The sequence below is a fragment of the Pseudorca crassidens genome, chromosome 19 (genome assembly GCF_039906515.1).
Source record: "Pseudorca crassidens isolate mPseCra1 chromosome 19, mPseCra1.hap1, whole genome shotgun sequence".
NCBI lineage: Eukaryota > Metazoa > Chordata > Mammalia > Artiodactyla > Delphinidae > Pseudorca > Pseudorca crassidens.
The window spans coordinates 9,094,948-9,115,879 of NC_090314.1; the positions used below are offsets into that span (position 1 = coordinate 9,094,948).

The window sequence follows — 20,932 nt, forward strand, 5'->3', positions numbered from 1 at the left end:
CGTGTTCAATCCTCCACGTTTTCATTACCAACTGTGGTCTGCAGAAGTTCTCTTGACTCTTCACGAGACCTGGGTCCAATTTTAGGCACTTTCCGTGATTAACGCTGGGTCCAACCCCATTTAAAATGTCACTCTCGTCTATGATTCAGCTTCCCCCACCCAACCATTTAGGGCACTAGGAACTGGGGGTACAAAGAGGTGCCCCTGGTCACCTCCCTTCTCTCTTCTCGCCTTGAATTTTCTCCCTCATCATCCTGTGTGACCTAAATCCTAAAGGGGCTTCTCCCTGGCCTGCGGCCCGGCAGCAAGGGCAGGCGGAAAGAAGACTCCACTCACCTTACTCACTTTTGACCCCGGGTGTGGTGTGACAGGGAGACAAGAAATATGTTTGATTCACTCTGTTGTGCGTAGTCTCTGTGAGGGGAGGACCTTGGCAGAGGTGGTATCCCTAGCTACCGTGGAAAGCTGTTCGGCCTCCCTCTGTCCACCCCAACTGCATCTCAGAAGACATCTCTGAAGGCAAACCACACAGCCCTTTAGCCCCCAGTTGGTGCCTCGTCTCATCCTCCAGTTGCCCTCCCATCACCTGGTCTGCTGGGTCGTGAGATGCCCTCGGGCAGGGGTCATCCTGGTAACCACTCTAGCATCAGTTCTGGCAGGTGTGACCTTCACAGTGCTTGTCATATTTCACCCCTCAGGAACAGGAAAGAGGTGGCATTAATGTCTCTGGGACAAAGTAACGAAAGGGACCCGCACATCTTCTGAAAGGTACATGTGCATCTTCCGACAAGGGGAGGGGCACCCAGCGCCAGCAGGTTCCTGCTTAGGGCCTCGGCGCTTAGAGAGGCTGCTTGCCTCCCATATATATGCCTCTGAAAGTACGTTGGGGAGAAATTCATTTCTTTGTACCCCAACGAAGCAAAGTGACGTGGAGCGCAGTTTATTGAAACAAGCCTTTTTCTGTCCCAGGGTTTCGGCCGAGGCCCCCAAAGCTGAGAGCCATGCGTGCTGAGAGGACCCATAGGTGCCGGGCCATCTCTTCAGGCCTGGCAAAAGGCGTCACTGCCAAAAGCTACTTCTGTTGTCACTAGGCCACCATCCATCTGCAAGGCAAGGGAGGAAAAGTGATGAGGGCTTTGCAGAGAGGCACTGGTGTCCTGTATGGGCAAAGTAGAGAGGTGCTTCACGGCTACCTCCTCAAGCGGGACGAAGGGCAAAGGCTTTGGAAGAACTACTTGGATCGCTGGATACATGCTTCCTGAAGGCGGGGTGGGAGCCAGGCTCAGGCTTCAAGACGCTAAGGTTAAACAAAGGGGTTGCCGTGGTAGCAAACAGCACCCCTACTGAGGGTGAGACAACAAGCCCCATGATCAGCGTTCCAGGTGGAAGCCTGGAGGGAGAAGCCAGCCAGGAAGCTTCTAGGAAAAGACCCAGTCTGACTGTCGGATGGCGAGAAGTTTTTAATTGCTTTATTGAGATACAACTGACAATAAGTATCAATATTTCAATTATATCTCAATAAAACTATTTAAAAATGTTTAACACTCTCAATACACCCTTATTGTCAATTGTATCCCAATAAAACTATTTTTAAAATGTTAATATTTACTGTCAATACACACTTACTGTCAATTCTGTCTCACTTATTACCACACATATTTAAAGGGTACCACCAGCTATGCTCACAAAACCACAATCACGGTAAGGAACACATCCATTACCCCCCAATGTTTCCTCCTGCTTCTTTGTAGTTTGTCCCTCCCACCCCACCCCACTCCTCTATCAAAAGGCAGCCGCTGATCTGCTTTCTGTCGCTGTGAATTAGCTTGTAGTTCTGCGTATTTTATACAAGTGGAATCACACAGTATGTCTCTCTTTTCCGGTCTGCCTTCTTCCATTCGGCATAATTATTTTTAGATTCATCCACGTTGCTGTGTGGATCAACTGTTCAGTATTTTTTTTATTGCTGAGTGTGTACGAATGTCCCACACTTTGTTTCTTTATTCTTCTATTGATGGATGTTTGGGTTGGAGATGGCAGGAGTTTGACTAATTATCTTCTGCTCCATTATTTTTTAGAACAATTCTGGTGTCACATGTATTGTTTTATAATCAGGATGCAAGGTAATATGGAATCTAAAAAAAAATTGGTTCTGATGAACCTAGAGCAGGACAGGAATAAAGACGCAAACGTAGAGAATGGACTTGAGGACACGGGAAGGGGGAAGGGTAAGCTGGGACGAAGTGAGAGAGTGGCATGGGCATATATACACTACCAAATGTAAAATAGATAGCTAGTGGGAAGCAGCCTCATAGCACGGGGAGATCAGCTCGGTGCTTTGTGACCACCTAGAGGGGTGGGATAGGGAGGGTGGGAGGGAGACGCAAGAGGGAGGAGATATGGGGATATATGTATATGTGTAGCTGATTCACTTTGTTATACAGCAGAAACTAACACAACAGTGTAAAGCAATTATACTCCAATAAAGATGTTGAAAAAGAAATAAAAAATAACAAGGAAGGACTGCCTGGCAGGGGTGAAGGGATCTCAGCAGAGGGGTTGGGGGGTGCCACTGGGCGCAGAGGTGTTGAGATGGAGGACTTGCAAGCAGGCAGCCTGAGGTGGCATCACCAGCTTCAGGGGCTGCAGTCAGATGGCTTCTGGAGGAACTCACGAGAGTGTCACGTGGAGAATGTCCTCTGTGCCACCAGACACCTCCAGTGACAACCGCCATACGAGACCTATTCTGTCCTTCCTCTCCTCCCAGCCCACCCAGGAGGGTCCCAAATTGCTTGCTGGAGGGTTGGGGGAGGTGAGTGGGAAGGAGAGAGGCAGGACTCCCAGCGCTCTCCCCCATCATTGATTGCTGAACCCGGAACAGGCCAAAGTGACAGAAAGAGAGCCTGGAGTTTATTTGTCAGACTGGATTAGGTTTTCGAGGACCTGAAAGTAACCAAAGAACTTTTTTTTTCTTTTGTGGTCTAAGAGTGACCAGAAAAGGTATTGCATTGACCCAAAATGTTATCCAGGGGCAGAGAGCAGGTGAAAATGAGCAGAGGTGAGAGAGAGTGAAGCTGTTTTCGGCTTGAGTCTCGCGCATTCAATAAACCAGTCGCCAAAGCTCTGACTGAACTGCACCAGGAGGCTAGAATTTCTGCTCAAAGGAAGATCAAAAGGTGGCATCCACATACACACTCAGACCTGTAAAAACAAATTTGCTAGAAGTCACCTCTTGATACCTTCGGGGACTCAACTTGAGGCCACAGGCAAAGCTTGTGGAAGCTCAAGACTGTTCAGACCATGGGAAACGGATGCAGACCATCCCCCACTGCTGATTTTCAAACCTAAAACAGGCCAAAGTGATGGAAGAAGAGTCTAGAGCCTATATATTAGACTAGATTCAATTTTGCACATAACAGATTCTCAGTCTATAATGGAACAAAAGATCCAGACTTTTATCATTGCTCCCCATCTGATGGGCCCCCTTAATGCACACGATAATCACAGCTACTTTCATGCTTGCAACAGCCCTAGGAAGTATCCCATTTTACAGATGGACAAACTGTTGTTCATAAATGTTCAGCTACGTGCCCAAGTTTCTATAGATAGAAAGCAGCAGAGATGGAATCAAACCCAAGTCTGTTTGGTTCCAAATCCCAGAATCTTCCCACCAGGTGACACTACCACACTGGGCTGTTACTGAGTGCGACGGAGAGTATGGTTAGCGTCAACATTTGAAAGGCTTTTTCTTCTGAAACGCCAGATGGGTGTCACTAAGAGGAAAGGCCAGCAGACTGTCTACCAAGACGTCTCATAAACTGGTATTACTTACCTTGGGGAATTTCCCATGATCCTACTAGGTCTGATATCTGATACTTGGAAAGCTACACAATCTGAAGAGTGACCCATCTCACAGAGACATTTTAACCAAGAAGAGTACACTGGTGTATAAAACCCCAATGTCTGTTTCTTAGTTCACAGGGAGAAATTACTGATGCTAAGACCTAAAAACTCAGATTCTACAGGATTAGCCCATTCTCTCCCCAAAGGCTGACTCCAAGAGAAGCCAAATCACAATTTGAGAGTCTCTGGAGCACCTAGAGCAGAACGAGGGGAAACTGATAATCCCACGCTTACAGGGACACGCTGAGGTAGCCTGGGGTCTCCATTTCACAAGAGTGATGGTCTTGCCAATGTGATGAGAGATATGTAAAGTGCGTGGGCTCCACTCTCTGCCCCCGTTGCGTGAGAACTTCTGGTCACTGGCTAAGGCTCCCTCTTCCCTGGAGGGTACTGCAATGGACCCTGTGGATCCCTGCCTCCAGTACTCTCGTGTCTTTTTGCTTTCAGAGTTGACCAGTCCTGCCTCTGATGGACACATCCTTTCTTTACGGGAATGCATTCAATCTGGTGGGGCCTCTGCCCACCTGGGCACTGTGCCTTCTCCTTCAGCTGACTCTGTGTATCTTTAATGTTCTCCACCGTGTTACCCTACAGCTTAACTCCCAAAGGGCAATCTTACTCCCTTCATTCCCAAATCCAGAAAAACAAAAGTCTACTGTACCCCAGGAAGGGTGGCTGAGGCAAAGGTATAGAAGAAGGTTCTTGCAGACAAGCACTACATTCTATTATTCTATACCTGACTATTAGATCTTTTAAAGGGGGAACTAGTTTTAATTAAGAGATATACAAGCGTTGGGTGCAGAGAACCCAAAAAGGAAGGGATGAGTATTAACTCCCAAATGTTTAATAAGGGCCTGGATCTGTGCTCGGGGTTTCAATCAGCACAGCAATCCTAGGAAATAACTATTAGCATGCCTGTTTTATAGTTGAGAAAACTGAAACCCAGGTTAAGTAACTACTAGTTTTGGGAGAGCTGGGATCTCTACATTGGCCTGTCTGACTCTGAGAGTCCACTGGAAGCATAAGAGTCAAAGAAAAGTGCTGACGTATGTGAAGATGTTTTGTGAGCTGATAATGAGGTTACATAGGTGCCGTGTCTGAAACTGAAAGGAAAAGAAAATTAGAAACAGACCATACTTCCCAATTAGCAGACTGCTTTTTCAGCGAAAACAGGAGTTGCTTTCTAGAATGTTTTGCCAAGAGTGTCTGATATCTGGACTGGCTGCATCTCCACAGGGGCATCATTTTTTTTTTTTTTTTTTTTTACATCTTTATTGGAGTATAATTGCTTTACAGTGGTGTGTTAGTTTCTGCTTTATAACAAAGTGAATCATTTATACGTATACATATGTCCCCATATCTCTTCCCTCTTGCATCTCCCTCCCTCCCACCCTCCCTATCCCACCCCTCTAGGTGGTCACAAACCACAGAGCTGATCTCCCTGTGCTATGCGGCTGCTTCCCACCAGCTATCTATTTTACGTTTGGTAGTGTATATATGGCCATGCCACTCTCTCACTTCGTCCCAGCTTACCCTTCCCCCTCCCCGTATCCTCAAGTCCATTCTCTAGTAGGTCTGTGTCTTTATTCCTGTCTTACCCCATCACAGGGGCATCATTTAAATCCAGCCAGATGGAGTCTTCCTGCTACACACAAGCTCAGCAGCCCTTCACTTAATTCCATCCTGAATCTCTAGGGCGAGGCGGAGAAGGCTCCCAAGCTCCTTCAAACATCAAAGGAAAAAAAATGTTTCCACCAGAAGCCCAGGACTGTGGTCACGGCCGTGCCCAGAGCTCACCCACCTCTGTAGACGGCGAATCCTTTAAAGGAATAAGAAGCTGCTCAAAGGGCCAGGGACACAGCTTGCTGTGGGTCATGGCTGGGATGAAGCCCACTGGAAATCTCCAGCTGCTCCCATCACTCAGGCCCTGAAAACCACTGTCCTGGCAGCTCCTCCTTGGCAGCCTCCATCTTCCTGCACTTGGCTCCCAACTCTTATCATTTTATGCGGTGAGAAAAGAAAGACAGCAAGAAACCCAGGGCGGTTCCCACTTTAAGAGACAGAAAGACACAAAATATGGGGGAGAAGAAGCAAGAAAAGATTACGGATCGTCATCGGGGCGTACGGCGCGTTTCTGACTCCTGGCACGAGTGCACTTCTGCTGGCAAGACGTAGTAAGCACCCCCCACCCCTCACTTAGAAGCATTCGTGTATTCGCTTCATGGTTCCAAGCTATCGAGATCTGGAAGGACAGGAAAAGGAAAGGAGGAAGCGTAAGGAGGAAAAGCAAGAAAATGGGCATTTATCAAGTTTAAAAAAACATCTGATTTCACGTAATCCTCCAAACAGTACTATTATTACCTATATTTTATGGAGAAGGAAACTGAAATACAGAGAACTTAAATATAGACCTGGTAGGATGGAACCCAAGCCTGGAGGACTGGAAAGTCCATACTCTATGCACTAAAGCACAGATTCAGGAGATCTTTCTGTGCCCATCAGAGAAAGAAAATTTACAAGTTTACTCATTTAGCACCCAAGTTTCCTAAGCTGAAATGAGTATTTTTAAAGAATGCTATACGTCAATATTTTGTCCTTTGTCCCCATTTTGCCAAGCTACACCTGGTAGGCAGAAAGATGTCCATGCCCTAATCCCTAGAAGTTGTGAATTTCTAGGTTCCATGGAAAAGAGGAACTAAGGTTACTAGTCAGTTGGCCTTGAGATGGGGAATTAGCCTGACTTATCCAGGTGGGCCCAATGCAGTCACAAGAGGCCTCAGAAGTGACAGAGGGACGTAGAAGAGAGAGTCGGGGACAGAGAGATGACAACAGAAGTAGCGTCAGAAAGCTGCTATCTTGCTGGCTTTGAAGATGAAGAAAGAAGCCAGGAGACAGGGAACGTGAGTACCTCCAGAAGATAGAAAAGGACAAGGAAATGGATTCCTTCCTAGAGCCGCCAGAAGGGATACAGCCCAGCCCACCCCTTGATCTTAGCTCAGTGAGACCCACGTCAACTTGAACTTCCAACCTTCAGAACTACAGGTAATAAAATTATATTGTTTTTGCACCACTAAGTGCGGTAATCTGCTTCAGCAGCAACAGAAAACTAATACAGCACATGGAACCCAAGTTATCACACAGCAAGGTGCCAGCTTTCATGGTGCAGGCCCCAGCTCCTAGAGGCCACCTCCCGGCTCGAATCCCCCCACCCCCGACCGTGTCTGCCCGAGACAGCCTGACTGATCAACTTTCTCACTCACAGTAAGATGATCTCGCCAAGGCAAACTGAAATAGTACAGTCTGTTGGCTAAAATTTCATCCTCGTTAGGAATGGTTTGGTTGCATATCCCTACTTACTGCAGCTTGTTAAAAAGGAATGTCATTTAGAAGCAGAGTGAGACTTAAGGAACAAGAAAAATCAGCAGATCTCTCTCTCCTCCCTTCCCCTCCCCCCCCACCGCCGCTTTTCTACACATATCTTATTTATTCTTCTCTTCTGGCAGACACTTAGTTGCTCACCCCTCTGTTTGCACAAGGCTGCAGCATGGCCACCCCTAGGTGATGGTCTCTGTCCCAGTGACCTTCCAGCCTCCCAGCTTGGTGCCCCCCACACCCAAATGATGCAGTCTCCCCATCTCTGTTCCAAATGCTCAGAACACAGAGAAACTCAGAAAACAGCTCTCGTCTGCTACTGGATTGTATTCAATCCAGTAGGTATTCAATTGGAATATCAGTCTGGTATTCAGCCCCGACTCTCAGTCCTGGATGGCAGGGCGGGGCTGGGAGCAAGGGCCCCTGCTACAAAGGCCTGCAGCCCCCGAGGCTGCAGGTTGGGCGAGATCTTTGAGGAGGCGCGGGGAGTAGGGAGGGAATGACTGGCATCCTCCATACATCTGCTAACTCTAGGGATGGCCTTACCTTTGGAAACAGAAATGCATCACTTCTGGCGGCTGAGCTGCCCTCCTCCCTGCCCAGGCCAAGTTGAGCCCCGTTTGCATCCGTGACAACTTTTTCTGTCCCTTCATTCTCTGATTGACATACTGTCTTTTAATATGTTAATCTATTCAACCAAGTTACATTCAAACGCTGCTGGTCTGGGAGCTGTGCTGTATCTTTCTGGTGACTTTGCATATTTCACAATTTAACTCTCAAAGGAAAAGCATGATTGTCTGGCTCTTGAAAGAAGGGGCAACTCACTGTGGGCCCTGAGTTCCGATGATTATAATCATTAATCATAATAATCTGAATAACAGCAAGTTTATTTAGGGTTTCAGAGTTCAGAAAATGCAGTCCCTACAATAATGTAATGTGGTAGAGAAGATAAGCAATAACACAGATCATGAAAATGAGTCTCAGAGAGCTGGAATGATTTGGGCAAGGCTCCAGAGCATTGCGGGGTGCTCTGAGCTAAAGCAAATAATGACAAAGTAATGCCAGCTACTCCACATTTGCTATTTCTCATCCTCACACTCACTGGACCTTTCAGGTAAGGCTTTGGCCAAAGTCCCACAGTTACAGGAGCATCTGATTTGAAAGCCCGGGCTCATCACCAAGGACCCCATCTGTGTCCCTAAATTCTCAGAAGTGCCTTAGATGAGCTCTTCCTGTCCGTCCTTCAAAGCTCAGATCAGACACCACCTCCTGCACGAAACCTGCCAAGGGGGTCCTCCTCGCTAGGGGCCAAGGCCCAGCCTGGACCACCAAGACAGCTGGCTTCCTGAGGAACTGGCATTTATGTTGAGACCTGGAGGATGCATGGAGTAGAGATTGAGGGCATCCCAGGCAACTGCATGGCAGGGGCAGGGACCCAAGAGAGGATGGCATGTCCAGGAACTGGAAGTTTCCTGGGGTGACTGGAGCACAGAAAGCAAAGGGATGAGAGGCCAGAAGAAGCCTAGAAAATCCGTCAGGGCCTTTGGGCTGGCTTAGGAATCTGGGACTGTATCCTAGTGTCACAGGGAGTCTGGGGTGGGGTTAACATGATAATGCCAGGATGTGAGCAAAAACCATTTGGCTTCAAGGAATGGAAATCAGCTCAAGTGAAATGGGGGAATTTCTTATAAATTCCCAGAAATTTAATGAAATCTCAGAGCATAAATAGTTCTCAGGAAGGGCCTGGAGTCAGAATCTGGAAAGCTCTTCCGGAATCCAAGAGTTAGTCTCTGTCTGTCATGTATGCCTCTCTGTGCATCTGCTTTGTTATTTTCTCTTTCTCTGTTTCTCCAAAGGCAGGGGAGACAATGGCCCTCAGGTTATAAGTTATAGTTCCAGTCATACAGAGAGGCGCAACGGTGTTTATCAGTCACAATTCAAAATGCCTGGAGAAAGAATTCAATTGAGTCAGCCTGGTATTCAATTATTTACCTCTAATTCACTGACCTATGGGTGAGCTCCAGGAAGCTCAAGGTGTCATAATACAAATGTGCCTTCCAGGAGATGGGGCGGGTCTCGGAGAAGCGGGGACGCTGGATCGTAGGCTCAGCAGACCTCAAATGGCATCTACTATAGACACAATCAGATCTGAAGTTTACACAGATGACCATATCTGTCCCGTGGAGAAAGGATGGCAGGGGCACTCCAGTGGGATTAGAGACACCAGAAAGGTACCCCATCCAAGTAAGAGAAGGTGAGAACTTTGGTCACAGTGGTGGCTGTGGTGCTGGGGAAATGCTTGAGAGATATTGGGGAGTTTCAACTAACAAACTGTAGAACAAACCAGCAAACAAGAGGTATTGGGGAAGTCCAACTAACAAGACAGTGATTTGTTGGACACAAGGTCTAAGGGAGAAGAATGTCAGGTGATCGTCAGGTTTATGGTTTTACCAACTGGGTGGACAGTAATGTCATTGATAAAACATGGCAGACATTGGGAGAGAAGGGGGTTGGGTGGGCACAGTTCAGAGAATGGTGAGTTCTGTTTGGGACAGGTGGAGCTCTGGTTGGCCTGTGTTGTATGCAAGTGGAGGTGGCCAGTGGGCTGTTGGACATATAGGTCTGGAAGACAGGGCTGTTCTTAAGACACTGGCAGAGGGTGGTAATTAAAACCATGCAAGTGAAAGAAATGGCCTGGAAATAGTGGGGCTTAATAACTGCAATGGTTGTACCCTTTCGTGCTTGCTGACTCGCAGCTGTGAGCACCACGCCAAAGCATACCAGCCCAGGCTTTCACAGAGAAAGAAACTGAGGTTTAACGAGAAAAGGTTTGGATAAAAGTCCATAAGCCAGTGGCAGGAGAGCTGCCATTAGACCTCAAGTCTCTTTATTCCCAAACCTGATGTTCGATTCTATGTTATCACCACTAACTTTTCCCTAGAATTGTGATGAGACACAAACACTTGTCACGAATGAGTAGGGAAATCCTGGATTTGTTCAGCAATTGTTCTGGCACAACAACGGCCATATGGTTAGAAAGAGATGCCGTCCTCCATGGAAAAGCTGTACGATTTTATCATTAAATTATGTATTCTAATGAAGGCTGTTTCAAGGCTCTCCCAGCAGACAAACTCTGAAATGTTCCCAGGTGAACCCCACTGTGAGGGATCTGTTTCAAGACAAGGAGGATCCATCTCCATGACTTTTCCACACGCATAATATTCTAGGTACAAGACACGATAATTAATCACGTGTTCTTACAAACTGGGTGACAGTTACAGCGGAGGTTGCTAAGCAATCCTGAGAATGCTCCCCTTATGAGATGTAGTTTCCATATTTTGTGACAATGGTCGGAAAAAGCAGCACATAATGACTCCATGTGGATGAGGTCCCTGCTAGTTGTTTTAATTATTAAGCCAATTATATGGGTGAAGTAATAGGTGGTAATTTCACCTCTTCACTGCCACGTAATTCCTGCTCTTTAGAAGCCATTTGAGGGGTTTGTTCTAGAATACACCCAGCTACAACCGGGTCCCACCTCCTGGGTTCCTAACCTCGTTTCCCTGAAGCTCTAAGGCAGGAATGGGTTGGAGGGTGGTCAGGAAAAGAAGCCATGTGTCCTGGTAAACTGTCGTGATTTGGATGCATGAGACAGCAGCGAGCAGAAGTGGCCCAGGTGGGGCCCAGCTCTGCACGTAAAGCTCAGTGTGCCAAGCACCGTCTTCACACCATGTGGCTACCTCGTTCTCAATTCCAGAAATTTGAGGGGAGGATGGAAAGGGTGAATAATCTGCTTGGTTTGGGGGGATTTTTCTGGACACCCCTCCCCACACTTAAGAGATGGGAATATGGTAAGTCCCCTACATATGAACAAGTTCTGTTCCGAGAGCATGTTCATAAGGCCAATTTGTTCATAAGTCCAACAAAGTTAGCCTAGGTACCCAACTAACACAGTCGGCTATACTGTACTATAATAGGTTTATAATACTTTTCACACAAATAATACATAAAAAAATAAGGAAGACATTTTTAATCTTACAGTACAGTACCTTGAAAAGGACGGTAGTCCAGGACAACAGCTGGCACACAGGGGCTGGCATCGAGTGAACAGGCAAGAAGAGTTACTGACTGGAGGAGGGAGAGGAGGACGTTGGTGGAACGCACGTTTGCATCTTTGAAAGTTCACAACTTGAAGGTTCATATGTAGGGGACTTACCGTATGGGTTCAAGGCTTCTGTAATTAATATTCCTTCCCCTATTGCCTTTCTTGAGCTTTACATGGTCTTATAGAGCCACTCAATTCCCCTTAGAATGATCATGGGATCTATTTAACTCTGATATTTCTCTGACTTACCAGTAGCAGCTAGACCTTGTGGGGAGGGCAGAACCTGACGGAGGAAGGAAAGATGGGAGATCATGGGGAGGATGGTGACCCAGGGAAAACACATCTCAGGATTTTTCTCGGAAGCCACGTGGTCAGGAGTGTGGTCAACTTCAAAGGTGATTCAAGGAGCCATGTGGAAACCAGCCTTCAAGCCTAGATCCTGCAGCAGAGATCGGGAGGTGAAGCTTAATTCCAAACCCAATGCAGTGGAGGTGCTGAGCCACTGATGATATGGTTAGTACCTCAATCAAAGTTGGTTTCTTAAAAAATGGGACAAGAGAGACATCTGCATTTGTGACCTTTGTGAATATAAACATACATATAGGTATTTAGCAACTGTGGCTCATTCTACACTTTTTACTGTTTTGTAAACTGTGGGTTTTTTTTTTTTTTTCATTTAACAATATATCATGAGAAAGAAAAACGAAGCTGGAGGAATCAGGCTCTGGGACTTCAGACTATACTACAAAGCTACAGTAATCAAGACAATATGGTACTAGTACAAAAACAAAAATATAGATCAATGGAACAGGATAGAAAGCCCAGAGATAAACCCACACACATATGGTCACCTTATTTTTGATAAAGGAGGCAAGAATATACAATGGAGAAAAGACAGCCTCTTCAATAAGTGGTGCTGGGAAAACTGGACAGCTAAATGTAAAAAAATGAAATTAGAACACACCCTAACACCATACACACAAAAAAACTCAAAATGGATTAAAGACCTAAATGTAAAGCCAGACACTATAAAACTCTTAGAGGAAAACAAAGGCAGAACACTCTATGACATAAATCACAGCAAGATCCTTTTTGACCCACCTCCTAGAGAAATGGAAATAAAAACAAAAATAAACAAATGGGACCTAATGAAACTTAAAAGCCTTTGCACAGCAAAGGAAACCATAAGCAAGATGAAAAGACAACCCTCAGAATGGGAGAAAATATTTGCAAATGAAGTAATCGACAAAGGATTAATCTCCAAAATTTACAAGCAGCTCATGCAGCTCAATATCAAAAAAACAAACAACCCCATCCAAAAATGGGCAGAAGACCTAAATAGACATTTCTCCAAAGAAGACATACAGATGGCCAAGAAGCACATGAAAAGTTGCTCAACATCACTAATTATTAGAGAAATGCAAATCAAAACTACAATGAGGTATCACCTCACACCAGTTAGAATGGGCATCATCAGAAAATCTACAAACAGCAAATGCTGGAGAGTGTGTGGAGAAAAGGGAACACTCTTGCACTGTTGGTGGGAATGTAAATTGATATAGCCACTATGGAAAACAGTATGGAGGTTCCTTAAAACACTAAAAATAGAACTACCATATGACCCAGCAATCCCACTACTGGGCATATACCCTGAGAAAACCATAATTCAAAAAGAGTCACGTACCACAATGTTCACTGCAGCACTATTTACAGTAGCCAGGACAGGGAAGCAGCCTAAGTGTCCATCGACAGATGAATGGATAAAGAAGATGTGGCATGTATATACAATGGAATATTACTCAGCCATAAAAAGAAATGAAATTGAGTTATTTGTGGTGAGGTGGATGGACCTAGATAGAGTCTGTCATACAGAGTGCAGTCAGAAAGAGAAAAACAATTACCGTATGCTAACACATATATATGGAATGTAAAAAAGAAAAGAAAAGAAAAGGTTCTGAAGAACTTAGGGACAGGAAAGGAATAAAGACACAGCCATAGAGCATGGACTTGAGGACATGGGGAGGGGGAAGGGTAAGCTGGGATGAAGTGAGAGAGTGGCATGGACATATATACACTACCAAATGTAAAATAGACAGCTAGTGGGAAGCAGCCGCATAGCATAGGGAGATCAGCTCGGTGCTTTGTGACCACCTAGAGGGGTGGGATAGGGAGGGTGGGAGGGAGACGCAAGAGGGAGGAAATATGGGGATATATGTATACATATAGTGGATTCACTTTGTTATAAAGCAGAAACTAACACACTATTGTAAAGCAATTATACTCCAATAAAGATGTTAAAAAATATATATATACCATGAACCTCTATATCAATATTTGTCATTTTGTCATTTAGCAGATGCATAGTCTTAAAATGTATTTCATTATATTCCATTGTTTTCAAATTTTCACTGTAAAAGACAGTATGGAGCTGAACGTCCATCTTTTTCCACTGCCCCAACATTCTGCTGCAATCATACTACATTCCCATATGGGTTTGTTCTAGACTGTTCTGTGCCATCTACCCTTCACGCTGGTAATACAGCATGTTGTTTTCATTATTATAATTTTGTTATGTATTTCTCCACCTCCAAATGCCTGCCTCTAATTTAAAAACTTCTAGGCTGTTCTCATAACTTTTCTATTCCAGATGCATTTTTTTCTTCAGTTTGAAAACTCCCACAAAAAATCTGGTAGGTTCCTATTGGAATTTCTTATTTATTGATTCATTTGTGTAGAATCAAGCTACTAAATAGTAGTGGGACTTCCCACCAGGAACACAGCATATTTCTGTTTATTCATATCTTCCTGTGTCCCGAACAATTTTAACTTTTTCTTCATATCCAAAGTCTGACATTTTCTAACTGGTTAGCCCTGGTATATAAAAATGCTTTTGAATTTTGCTTTTTTTTTTTTTTTAAATCCTCTCTGTTTTTTTTCTTTTGGAGTGCTTCTCTTTTTCATACTGGTTCATGTATTAATTAGAATTTCCCAGGTTCCAAAGAAGCAATCGCTTCTGGTGATGGTGGTAAGAAGGTAAGAAACACAGAAACAGCTAAAGAGTTGGATGTTATGGAGGAAAAGAAGTTGACAGAGAATTCAAAATCAAGGTCTCTCAAATGACCCGATTAAATGTCCTTCCCTCAACTGTAGGTTCCAGTAATCGCAGCCCACACACTACCAAGGTCACGACTCAGACCCTCCCGATACCGCGAGCTTTTCCCTGCCTCAGCATTTGCTACACACAGCTTCCTCCTGGCTTTTTCTAACTTCCTCCCACTATCAACTCCTAAGTTTCTCTGTGTGTTTGCATCCATACTCTCAGGGAGAGAGGGTGAAGTTCTTTGTTTAATCACAAGCCTTCCTGCTGAGGACCCTAGACTAGACCCAGCACTAATTGGTTATTCGGCCTTCAGATCGGCTGCTCCAAAGCCATCCGCTCTGACCACAGTACAGGACGGCTCATAGTACAGATCAGGGCTTCTCAAACAAGAAGGCACACACAAATCATCAAGGTAGCCTCTTTAACGCAGATTCCCTTGACCCCACAGACATCTTCGCTTTGGGGGAGGGGCACAGCTTGAAGAGGGCCATGGAAGGGTCCTCCAAAGAATCAATACTCAAAGCGGGGTCCAGCAGCAGCAATATCCCCTGGGAGCTTGTTAGAAATGCAAATTCTGGGCCGCACTGCACTCCTGTTGAACCAGAATTGGTGCAGGCAAGCCCAGCAATATTTGTTTCAACGTCCTCTCCAGGTGATTCGTGTCATACGAAGGTCTGAGAAACAAGGTTCTAAAGCAGGGCCTCTTCCCGCCCTCTTCACTGGTATATTATCAGTAAGGGCTGTTTCTAGTTCACAAGACAGAAACTCATCTCACACGGGCTTAAGGGAGAAAAAGGGATGTATTAGCTCACGTAAGCGAAGAGTTTGTGAGTATGCAGATTTAGCATCGCTGGAGCTGGGGCCAACCGCAGTCCACGGACCAAACCGGCCCGCTGCCCGTTTTTGTAAATAAAGTTTGATGGGAACACAGCCACACACATTCTTTCAGGAATTGTCTATGGCTGCTTCTGCACTGCGACAGCAGACTTGAGTAGTTGTGACAAAGACATGAGCGTCCACAAAGCCTAAAATATTTACAGAAGAAGTTTGCTGAGCCCTACTCTTAAGCATGGGGCCCAGGACAGGGACCCCTCCTGCCCAGATGTGAGTGAATGACAGCAGTAAGGATGCACAGCCTGTGGGCTGTTACACCTTGTTCATTCAAGGGCAGGAAAGCCAGTAGTTTTAGTGCTCAACCATGATGCACACACATTTATGTATATATGTATACAAACGTGTGTGTATACACTTGCACACACATATATGTATATGTATAAATATTATATATTATTAAATAGATATAAAGCATCCCTTTATGCTCAATTAATGCATTGCCTAGTGCAGATTTATATAGCAATATTCGAAGCACTTCACCTACCATCCCTGAAGTGTAGATTCCTAATTAGGGTGTATGGCATACAGAAATATATATTTTGTCTCTGTCCACAGTTGCTGGCTCACAGCTGCTAAAAACCTTGGAATCTCTGGAGTGATCAGCGTCTTTTCTATGCTAATAAGATGACTGGTGGCTGGGGGCCCCTAGGCAGCTTCAGGATGGTGGCAGGTCTCCAGAAAGATCAAGACATGATTAGAGGGCTGGAACTTTCAACCCCACTCCCTGACCTCCACGGAGGGGACAGGGGCTGGAGATTGAGTTCAGTCACCAATGGCCGGTGATTTAATCAATCATGTCCATGAAATGGAACATCCATAAAAACCTTGAAATGGAGAGGTTCAGAGAGCTTCAGGGTTAGTGAACACACTGAGGGGCTGGGAGGGTGGTGAGCCAGAGAGAGCGTAGAAACTCTGCTACCCCCACTACATCCCTGTACCTCGCCCTGTGCATCTCTTCCATCCAGCTGTGCCTACATTGTATCCTTTACAGTAAACTGGTAAACAGAAATCAAGTGCTTCTGTGAGTTCTGTGACCCGTTCTAACAAATTATGAACCTGAGGAGGGAGTTGAGGGGTAATTAGTGTCAGAATCAAACTGACACCCAGTTGGGTATCCAGAGATTTGGAAAACATCTCAGAGGGGGCCTCAAACATTAACTTTAATCTACATTATCCCAGGAGTAATTACTTTGTAACTCATCTATAATACACTGTTAATTCAGAAGTTTTTGAAGATAAGTTATAGATGCTGTAACCGTAGCCACAGAACTTGTAAAAATGAGCTGAAGTTGCTGGCCTTGTTGAAGTCTACACGAAGTCCTTCTTTAGGTGGGGGATTTGTGGACATTGAGGGGAGAGCCAAGTTTCGCAGCACAGTTGGTGCAGGGAGAAGCAGAGAAATCACTAGATTTAGCATTACTTCAGCAGTTCATGGAGCCGGGGCGACCGTGTGACTATAACCCACACCCAGAGCAGAAACTCGGCAAACAGCAGAAATCCTAAGAAGGACATTGTGGGGTTTTAAAAAATATTTATTTATTTATTTACTTATTTAGGCCGCGCTGCGCCTTAGTTACGGCATACAGGATTTTATTTTATTTTATTTTGAATTTTATTTATTTTTTATACAGCAGGTTCTTATTAGTTACCTATTTTATACATATTAGTGTATACATGTCAACCCCAATCGCCCAATTCATCACACCACCACCACCACCCCTGCCACTTTCCCCTCTTGGTGTCCATATGTTTGTTCCCTACATCTGTGCCTCTATTTCTGCCCTGCAAACCAGTTCATCTGTACCATTTCTCTAGGTTCCACATATATGCATTAATATATGATATTTGTTTTTCTCTTTCTGACTTACTAGATCCATCCACGTCTCAACAAATGACTCAATTTCGTTCCTTTTTATGGCTGAGTAATACTCCATTGTATATATGTACCACAACTTCTTTATCCATTCATCTGTCAATGGGCATTTACGTTGCTTCCATGACCTGGCTATTGTAAATAGTGCTGCAATGAACATTGGGGTGCACGTGTCTTTTTGAATTATGGTTTTCTCTGGGTATATGCCCAGCCCTGAGATTGCTGGGTCATATGGTAATTCTATTTTTAGTTTTTTAAGGAACCTCCATACTGTTCTTCATAGTGAGAACAGTATCAATTTACATTCCTACCAACAGTGCAAGAGTGTTCCCTTTTCTCCACACCCTCTCCAGCATTTGTTGTTTGTAGATTTTCTGATGATGCCCATTCTAACTGGTGTGAGGTGATACCTCATTGTAGCTTTGATTTGCATTTCTCTAATAATTAGTGATGTTGAGCAGCTTTTCATGTGCTTCTTGGCCATCTGTATGTCTTCTTTGGAGAAATGTCTTTTTAGGTCTTCTGCCCATTTTTTGACTGGGTTGTTTGCTTTTTTTAATATTGAGCTGCATGAGCTGTTTATATATTTTGGAGATTAATCCTTTGTCCGTTGATTCATTTGCGAATATTTTCTCCCATTCTGAGGGTTGTCTATTTGTCTTGTTTATGGTTTCGTTTGCTGTGCAAAAGCTTTGAAGTTTCATTAGGTCCCATTTGTTTATTTTTGCTTTTATTTCCATTACTTTAGGTGGATCAAAAAAGATCTTGCTGTGATTTATGTCAAAGAGTGTTCTTCCTATGTTTTCCTCTAAGAGTTTTATAGTGTCCGGTGTTACATTTAGGTCTCAAATCCATTTTGAGTTTATTTTTGTGTATGGTGTTAGGGAGTGTTCTAATTTTATTCTTTTACATGTAGCTGTCCAGTTTTCCCAGTACCACTTATTGAAGAGACTGTCTTTTCTCCATTGTACATCCTTGCTTCCTTTGTCATAGATTAGTTGACCATAGGTGTGTGGGTTTACCTCTGGGCTTTCTATCTTGTTCCATTGATCTATGTTTCTGTTTTCGTGCCAGTACCATATTGTCTTGATTACCGTAGCTTTGTACTGTAGTCTGAAGTCAGGGAGTCTGATTCCTCCAGCTCCGTTTTTTCCCCTCAAGACTGCTTTGGCTATTCGGCGTCTTTTGTGTCTCCATACAAATTTTAAGATTTTTTTGTTCTAGTTCCGTAAAAAATGCCATTGGTAATTTGATAGGGATTGCAGTGAATCTGTAGATTGCTTTGGGTAGTATAGTCATTTTCACAATATTGATTCTTCCATCCAAGAACATAGTATATCTCTCCAACTGTTGGTATCATCTTTAATTTCTTTCATCAGTGTCTTACAGTTTTCTGCATACAGGTCTTTTGTCTCCCTAGGTAGGTTTACTCCTAGGAATTTTATTCTTTTTGTTGCAGTGGTAAATGGGAGTGTTTCCTTAATTTCTCTTTCAGATTTTTCATCATTACTGTATAGGAATGCAAGAAATTTTTGTGCATTAATTTTGTGTCCTGCAACTTTACCAAAATCATTGATTAGCTCTAGTAGTTTTCTGGTGGCATCTTTAGGATTCTCTATGTATAGTATCACGTCATCTGCAAACAGTGACAGTTTTACTTCTTCTTTTCCAATTTGTATTCCTTTTATTTCTTTTTCTTCTCTGATTGCCATAGCTAGGACTTCCAAAACTATGTTGAATAACAGTGGTGAGAGTGGACATCCTTGTCTTGTTCCTGATCTTAGAGGAAATGCTTTCAGTTTTTCACCATTGAGAATGATGTTTGCTGTGGGTTTGTCATATATGGCCTTTATTATGTTGAGGTAGGCTCCCTCTGTGCCCACTTTCTGGAGAGTTTTTATCATAAATGGGTGTTGAATTTTTTCAAAAGCTTTTTCTGCATCTATTGAAATGGTCATATAGTTTTTATTCTTCAATTTGTTAATATGGTGTACCACATTGATTGATTTGCATATATTGAAGAATCCCCGCATCCCTGGGATAAACCCCATGTGATCATGATGTATGATCCTTTTAATGTGTTGTTGAATTCTGTTTCCTACTATTTTGTTGAGGATTTTTGCATCTATATTCATCAATGATATTGGTCTGTAATTTTCTTTTTTTGTAGTATCTTTGTCTGGTTTTGGTATCAGGGTGATGGTGGCCTCATAGAATGAGTTTGGGAGTGTTCCTTCCTCTGCAGTTTTTTGGAAGAGTTTGAGAAGGATGGGTGTTAGCTCTTCTCTAAATGCTTGATAGAATTCACCTGTGAAGCCATCTGGTCCTGGACTTTTGTTTGTTGGAAGATTTTTAATCACAGTTTCAATTTCATTACTTGTGAATGGTCTGTTCATATTTTTTGTTTCTTCCTGGTTCAGTCTTGGAAGGTTATACCTTTCTAAAGATTTGTCCATTTCTTCCAGGTTGTCCGTTTTATTGGCATAGAGTTGCTTGTAGTAGTCTCTTAGGATGCTTTGTATTTCTGAAGTGTCTGTCTTAACTTCTCCTTTTTCATTTCTAATTTGATTGATTTGAGTCCTATCCCTCATTTACTTCATGAGTCTGGCTAATGGTTTATCAATTTTGTTTATCTTCTCAAAGAACCAGCTTTTAGTTTTATTGATCTTTGCTATTGTTTTCTTTGTTTCAATTTCATTTATTTCTGCTCTGATCTTTATGATTTCTTTCCTGCTGCTAACTTTGGGCTTTGTTTGTTCTTCTTTCTCTAGGTCCTTTAGGTGTAAGGTTAAATTGTTTCAGATTTTTCTTATTTCTTGAGGTAGGCTTGTATAGCTATAAACTTCCCTCTTAGAACTGCTCTTGCTGCATCCCATAGGTTTTGGATTGTTGTGTTTTCATTGTCATATGTCTCTAGGTATTTTTTGATTTCCTCTTTGATTTCTTCAGTGATATCCTGGTTATTTAGTAATGTATTGTTTAGTCTCCATGTGTTTGTTGTTCTTACTTTTTTTTCCTGTAATTCCTTTCTAATCTCATAGCCTTGTGGTCAGAAAAGATGCTTGATATGATCTCAATTTTCTTAAATCTACTGAGGTTTGATTTGTGACCCAAGATGTGATCTATCCCAGAGAATGTTCTGTGCACACTTGAGAAGAAAGTGTAATCTGCTGTGTTTGGATGGAATGTCCTATAAGTATCAACTAAATCTCTCTGGTCTATTGTGTCATTTAAAGCTTCTGTTTCCTTATTTATTTTCACTTTGGATGATCTGTCCATTGGTGTGAGTGAGGTGTTAAAGTCCCCCACTATTATTGTGTTGCTGTCAATTTCCTCTTTTATACCTGTTAGCAGTTGCCTTATGTATTCAGGTGCTCCTATGTTGGCTGCATACATATTTACAGTTGTTATATCTTCTTCTTGAATTGATCCCTTGATCATTATGTAGTGTCCTTCCTTGTCTCTTGTAACATTCTTTATTTTAAAGTCTATTTTATCTGATATGAGTATTGCTACTCCAGCTTTCTTTTGATTTCCATTTGCATGGAATATCTTTCTCCATCCCCTCACTTTCAGTCTCTATGTGTCCCTAGGTCTGAAGTGGGTCTCTTGTACACAGCATATACATGGGTCTTGTTTTTGTATCCATTCAGCAAGCCTGTGTCTTTTGGTTGGAGCATTTAAT

At 43.6% G+C, this 20,932-nt stretch overlaps 1 protein-coding gene across 1 annotated transcript in view; it reads right to left on the reverse strand.

The window, feature by feature from the left end:
* Nucleotides 1-895: 895 nt before the first annotated feature.
* The window catches only part of ADPRM (ADP-ribose/CDP-alcohol diphosphatase, manganese dependent), a 150,212-nt gene continuing 130,175 nt past the window's right edge, over nt 896-20,932 (reverse strand). Inside the window, exon 6 of the mRNA XM_067715527.1 lies at nt 896-1,103. The gene's annotated coding sequence lies outside the window, so the exon portion shown is untranslated. The remainder of the gene's footprint in view (nt 1,104-20,932) is intronic.